The sequence below is a fragment of the Chiloscyllium punctatum genome, chromosome 12 (genome assembly GCF_047496795.1).
Source record: "Chiloscyllium punctatum isolate Juve2018m chromosome 12, sChiPun1.3, whole genome shotgun sequence".
NCBI classification, from domain to species: Eukaryota; Metazoa; Chordata; class Chondrichthyes; order Orectolobiformes; family Hemiscylliidae; genus Chiloscyllium; species Chiloscyllium punctatum.
The window spans coordinates 42,290,422-42,298,047 of NC_092750.1; positions in this window are offsets into that span (position 1 = coordinate 42,290,422).

The following is a 7,626-nucleotide window of genomic DNA, read 5'->3' on the forward strand; positions in this document are numbered from 1 at the left end:
ATTGACCCTAATCTTACTCTAGTCATTCGTTTGTTCCTGATCTACCTATAGAAGGCATTAGGGTTTTCCTTGATTCTATTCGCCAACAACCTCTCACATCCCCTTCTGGCCCTTCTTCGCCCTCTCTTTAGATCTTTTCTGGCTAACTTATAACTCTCAAGCCCCCTAACTGAGCGTTCACACTCATCCTCACATAAGCTATCTTCTTCCTCTTGACAAGAGCTTCAACTTCTTTAGTAAACCATGGCTCCCTCTCCCAACAACCACTGCCCTGCCTGATACATATATACATGTCAAAGACCTGCAGTAGCTGTTCCTTGATTAAACTCCACATTTCAAATCTGTCCATCCCCTGCAGTTTCCTTCCCCATCCTATGCATCCTAAATCTTCCTAAATCGCATCATAATTGCCTTTCCCCCAGTTATACCTTTTTCCCTACAGTGTATACCAATGAGCAGGGGCTCATTGTATTGTAAACATAACTGAATTGCGCCAAAGTGCTCACCTACCTCCAAATCCAACACCTGGTCAGGCTTTCCCCAGTACCAAATCCAATATGGCATCAGCCCTTATTGGCCTGTCTACACACTGTGTCAGAAAACCCTTCTGCATACATTGAACAAAAACTGACCCATCTAAACTACTTGAACCATATTATTCCCAGTCAATATTGGGGAAGTTAAAGTCCCTCATAACAACTCCCTGTTACTCTCGCTCCTATCGAGAATCATCTTTGATATCCTTTCCTCTACATTTGTGGAACAATTCGGAGGCCAACAGAAAACTCCCAACAGGGTGACCTCTCCTTTCCTGTTTCTAACCTCAGCCCAAGCTACCTCAGTGGATGAATCCCCGAATGTTATCTCAGCTGCTGTAATACTACCATTGATTAACAATGCCACACCCCTGCCTCTTTTACCATCTTCTCTGTTCTTGCTGAAACATCTAAATTCCAGAATCTGAAACAACCATTCCTGTCCCTCCTCTCGCCATGACTCTGAAATGGCCACAACATCGAAATCCCAGGTACCAACCCATGCTGCAAGTTCACCCACCTTATTCCGGATGCTCCTGGCATTGAAGTACACACATTTCAAACCAACGTCCTAATTGCCAGTGCCCTCTCATGGCAAAAGTGAGGACTGCAGAAGCTGGAAACCAGAGTTTAGATCAGAGTGGTGCTGGAAAAGCACAGCAGGTCAAGCAGCCTTCAAGGAACAGGAAAATCAATGTTTCGGGCAAAAGCCCTTCCTCACCACTCTGATCTAAACTGCCCTCTCATAACCTTGTAAACCTATCCCTGGCCTCACTACCCTTAACCTCCTTTACACTGAACTACAATTCAGGTTCCTATCCCACTGTTGCATTAGTTTAACCGCCCCCCATCCCCCCAAAGAGCATTAGCAAATATCCCCCCAGGATATTGGTACCCCTCTGGTTCAGGTGAAGACCATCCTGTTTGTAGAGGTCCCACCTTCCCCAGAAAGAGCTCCAATCATCAAGAATTCAAAACCCTCCCTCCTGCACTATCCCTGCAGCTACATGTTCTCCATGTTCCTCGCTTCATTAACACATGGCATGGGCAAAAAACCGGAGAGACAGCTTCCACCCTAGATCCATGAATTTCTGCCTCTATCCCCACCTGTCTTCCTACCTATGTCGTTGGTGCTTATGTGGACCACGACTTGGGGCTGCTCCCCCTCCCCCTCAAGGATCCCAAAAACACGATCAGGGACATCACAAACCCTGGCACCTGGGAGGTAACGCACTAATCGTGAGTCTCTCTCGTTCCCACAAAACCTCCTATCTGTCCCCCTAACTACAGAGTCCCCAGTGGCTAAAGCTCTGCTCCTCTCCCCCCTTCCCCTCTGAGCAACAGGGACAGACTGCGCCAGAAAGCTGTACCCCATTGCTTACCCCTGGTAAGTCCCCCCCCTCCCCAAACAGTATCCAAAACGGAATGCTTGTTATTGAGAGGAACCACCATAGGAGATCCCTGCACTGCCTGCCGGTTCCCTTTCCTACCACTGACGGTGACCCATCTACCTTCTTCACGTGGCTGTGGAGTAACTACCTCCCTGTAACTCCTTTAAATAACCACCTCTGCCTCCCGAATGATCCAAAGTTCATCTAGCTCCAGCTCCAGTTCCCTAACATGGCTCTCAAGGAGCTGGAGTTGGGTGCACTTCCCACAGATGAAGTCAGTAGGGACACTGGCGGTGACTCTTACCTTCCACAAACGGCAGGAGAACATTCAACTGCCCTAGCCTCCACTCCCACTATTGTAAATTCCCAAATACATCACTGGGAAAAAAAAGAAACACGAAAGACAACATTTGTCACCTTGCCAACCGAGACAGAAGTTGTTTTTTTGTTTAGACAAGAAGGATGGGTGGGAGACACGACCTGAGTTGTGCTTCAGGTAAAGCAATCACCCAAATATGTAACCTTGTGACCTCTCCAACTGCCTGCATGAACTGAAAAACACCAGATCTAAAAATAAGTAATTTATACTGTAGCCCTTCCTGAAGAAGGGCTTATGCCCGAAACGTCGATTCTCCTGCTCCTTGGATACTGCCTGGCTTGCTGTGTTTTTCCAGCACCACATTTTTCAACATTTATACTGTGTTCCCATGTATCCCGACTGATGTGGGATGCATGTGGCTGGGTGTACTGAGATGTTGGTGCCAGTTTCCATGTAACAATTTAAGTTGGAAAGTTGGAAAAGGAATCCGAACAGAACAGTTTGGAATAGCTGTACATGTACAAAGTAAAAATTAAAAGTGCTGGAAATACTTAGCAAGTCTAACTGCATCTTTGGAAAGAGAAAAAAGAGTTAACATTTCAATTTGGATATGACACTTCAAAAATGTCAAACATACGACAGACACCCCATGGAAGAACAAATATTTTTCACTTGTTACTGAGTTGTAGGTATGCTAGCATTTATTGTTTAACCCTAATTACCTTGAAAATCTGCATTGTTATATCCATACCAAGTAAAACTTCTTCATCAGGCTTGTCTGATCTGCTAAAGAGTCAGCTAGGTCTAGTTATTACTGCTCTTGCTGCTCAGTCAGAAGGTTGTAGCTTCAGTACTCAGTACACAAATTAAATTGACACTTCACAGCTATACTGAGACAGTGCTACATTATCAGATGCGTCACATTTGAATGAAATATTAAACAGAGGCTGTTTTTATGTTAGGAATAACGTGCGGTATTTCCACAGATGACGACTGCTGGCAATTTGCGGTAATTGCTACCTCGAGTAGTATGTGGTACCAGGTAAAGGCTGTTTGAGATCATTTACTTCCACCAATCTTGTCTTTGCTTTGTTTTGGTTCTACCTACTGATTATTGGTAGAGGTTGCACCACTATAGCCACTGTTCTTAGACAAAAAGAAGATTTACAGTACGATAACAATAAGTCCAACTACACTTGATCAGGCATTGTTACTAGGATCTTAGGAAGCTACTACAGATACATCTGCTCCCTCTGAAAGCTAAAGCAAACTTTCTTTGTCCACTGACAGACATTGTATGGCATCAGTAGGATAATGAAACCAGTATAACACAAATATTAATGCCTTTGGAAACATTACCTTATATAATAAAACATTCAGTATTGCAAGACAACATTTGAAGAAGAATGGGGAATGTTTTTGCCATGCTTTCTAGCAACTAACACAACCAAAGACAGATGGACTCATCATTGATGTTTGTGGCCCTTGCTGTATACAAGATCATGTTACAATTGCATTGCATTCCAAAAATAACCTTTCTTAAGTCTTTTCAGATCCCTCAGAATAGGCCATAATACTATATAAGTCAAAGTCTTTCTAAAATACATAGATTTCTTTTGGCAAGTCAATAGCCATACTGACACTGCAAAGGACTGAAAGTTCATGTGATAACTGACAATTTAATGTTCTCATCTTTCTAGGAAGAAATCACACTAGTTCACAGCTGTTCTTCAAGATGGTCTACTGCATCTCAGAAAGAAACTGGCTCCAACCAACATGATTATAAAATTGCAATTCTTGCCAACTGATCACAGAACTCGACTGTGTTGATGGCAACTTTAGAGATATCTCTGTTCCCAAACAAAACTTCCCTTTGAGCCAAAGAGCAAAGTACAAATGTAAGGAACAGTTGGGAATCCCAAATGATAAAAAATTGACATACCACTCACTTTCTGCAGAATTGCAAGTGCTGTCAGCTGATCACAAAGTGGTATTGATGTGACTGGAGAAGTCTGTAGGTGAGCCAAAGGACAAAGCATGATGGTTGGAAATCTGGAAAAAAACATCAAAGTGAACACAATAGCGTTTTCTTTTGGTTGGAGAAGACAGACCAATGTGGTGTGGTAAGTGAATTATAAAACATCTGATGGTGACTTACTGTGAATTTTAAGTTATTTATTTCATTAAAATGGAATACCATACTGTGTTCAGAACAATAACATCAACAGGAAAGAGAATGAAGGCTTGTATGAGAAAGTAACAGAAGATGAAAACACAGAATATGAAACAGCAGTGTGGACTTGAAGGGAAAAGATGGAAATAAAATGCGAAATAAAGCAACTCTAAGACGAAAACACTAAAAGGAATAGTGAATGTGTTGCAAGAAATGTCAACAAAAGACAAACAAATATTGAATCATGAACAGATTTGGGGTAAGCTCTTTGAATACTGTACCTAAATTACAGAGGATATTCTATTGTCATCAATGCTTCAAAGTATTTTTTTCTTTTGTGCATTCAGTACTTATCAAGTTTTTTTCCACTGTTATGATCCTGTTAGGGACTATTAACATTTAAAGAGAAATTCAAGCACTTTGTTATAGCAAGTCAGACTATTCCACAAGATTGAACATTTCTAAACAAAAGCAAGCTTCACTATATGTAAGAGATTTAAACATCTTAACTTAGCAATATGGCTTATAGCTATTTAGGTCATGCACTTAATTTTATTTATTATTTCCCCTAGCAGCTCAGTTGGAACCACCCAAAGGTGTGCCATATTGCTATGGAAACCATTTTAATTCTCCTCGGTTTAAGCTGTTCTCAAAACTAAGACTTTGATGTACTACCTTTTGGCTGTGGATACCTCAGTCCCTTGATCTGATTGTCTTCTCAATACTTTTGTGACAATTTGCTTTCTTTTGCCAAGAGATTATTATCAACCACTGTAGGTCTTTCATTACTAGGTGGTCTTCCACCTTCTTACCCAGATTCCACACAGTGAATGATGAAGCTCGCTTTTTTTTCCTTCTCCACTACAGTGTAGGTTTACTAGCTGTCATTTACTTTGGTTACTTTTTCTTAATGAGCTGCAAACTGCAGAGTCATAGAGATATACAGCATGGAAACAGACCCTTTGGTCCAACTCATCCATGCCAACCAGATATCCTAACCTAATCTAGTCCCATTTATCAGCATTTGGCCCATTTCCCTCCAAACCCTTCTGATTCGTATACCCTTCCAGATGCCTTTTAAATGTTGCTAATTGTATCAGCCATAACCACTTCCTCTGGCAGCTCAGTAGAATGCAAAAGATTATTTCAGTGGCAGAGAATCTATAACAGAATCATGTGATGCTGAAGACATTTTTCAGTAGGTTAATACATAAAAATAAAACTTCAAAATTTTCAACTCAGGCTCAGCTATTGAGTGAGCCCAGCTATTGAGCTCAACAGACTGGTTCCAGGGATGGCAGGACTGACATATGAAGATAATTGCATCGAATGAGATTGTTTTCACTGGAACTTCGAAGAATGACGGAGGATCTCATAGAAACATATAAAATCCCGATGGGATTGGACAGGCTAGATGTGGGAACAATGTTCCCAATGTTGGGTAAGTCCAATACTAGGGGGCTGTGGAAGAAATTTGACCAGATTTGGCACAAAATGTCTGTGGAAGCCATTTTGTCACAAAGCAATCTTTTTAGAGCTGAAACTGAGGAATTTGTTTTGATCACATGACCTTGCAGCTGCAAACTGTCTTAGTTCCTCTGGCCCCTTAGACACAGTTCTGCTTCATAGATGATGTATTGTTCATTAGGCCCACTTATTGGTTTCTGTTTCTGTCTTGCTAAACTTGCAGGATAAGATAACATTCATTTTTGTAGACTTTAAGAAATGTAGGTCAGGACAATGTATGTAGCAGCTATATGAGCTGACCATTTACCTTGCGACTGCCCCAGGTTGCATAGTTAATGGGCAGTAGGTTTGTGTTGTACTATGTAACTTGTAACATTCTGTACTTCATTGGAATTACATTGGACTTCTCTGAACGAAGACGTACTTCCCCATGGCCATGATTAAAAGCTAATTAATTGCTCAAGGTCTCGACTCCTGACTATTTTGTTTTAAACGATCCGGCATAAGATTTGTTCCCTAACAGGGGCACAGTTTACGAATAAAGGGTGAGCCATTTAGGACTGAGATGAGGAAGAATTTCTTCATTCAGAGAGATGTGAAGCTATGGAATTCTCTATCACAGAAAGCTGTTGGACCAGGTCATTAGGTATATTAAAGAGGGAGCTGGGCAGGGCCCTTGCAGCTAAAGGGATGGAGAGAAGGCAAGAGTGGAATACTGGCATTGCATGACCAGTCATGATCATATTGAATGGTGGTGTAGGCTCGAAGGGCCAGATGGCCTGTTTTCAAGTTTCTATCCCATAATCAAGCTGCAACCAACTTTCTCAGTAATCATCCAGATTAATAGAAATCCGAGAACCTCTCTGAACTCCACACATCTCCATGACAACATAGCATGCTCTAGAATGTCCTCAAATAGACTTTTAAGTAAGTGATCTTCCCTTCATTATAAGAGCAAAATTGGAGATGTTCTAGTTGACCATTGCACAATGTTCAGCACCATACATGACTCCTCAGATACTGAAGCAATCTGTTTTTAAATGCAGCAAGATCTAGGTTTGGGCTGATAAATTGGCAAGTAATACTCATACCACACAAATGGCAGGCACTGACCATCTGAAACAGAGACCATTGAATCATCTCCCCTTGACAGTCAATGAAATTTACATCATTATCAACATCCTGGGGGTTACTATTGATGAGAAACTGAACAGAACCGGCCATTTAAACGAAAACCACAAGAACTACAAATCCTGTAAATCAGAAGCAAAAATAGGAATTGCAGGAAAAGCTCAGCAGGTCTGGCAGCACCTTTGGACAGAAATCAGAGTTATTGTTTCATGTTGAGTGATCCTTCCTCAGAACTTCTGTGCCAGACCTCCTAAGCTTTTCCAGCAATTCCTATTTTTGTCTCAACTATTTAAATACTGTGGCTGAAAGAGCAGATCAGAGGCTGGGAATTTTGTAGTGAGTAATTTATGTTCAGTCTCCCCAGAGGTAGCCACCTTTCTAAAAGAAACAAGTCAGGAATCAAGAGGTTTGGGGATAAAGAAGTAAAATAGAGTTGAATATTATCAGATTGGGCCATGAACTAATCAAAAGGCAGTGCTAACTCTGTGAGCCAACTGGCCTACTTCTGCTTGCAGATCTGATGGTCTTATGGTCCACCCACCTATCAGCTCCAACAACATTCAAGAGGTTCAACACCAGCCAGGCTAAAGGAGCCTGCTTGATTAACAT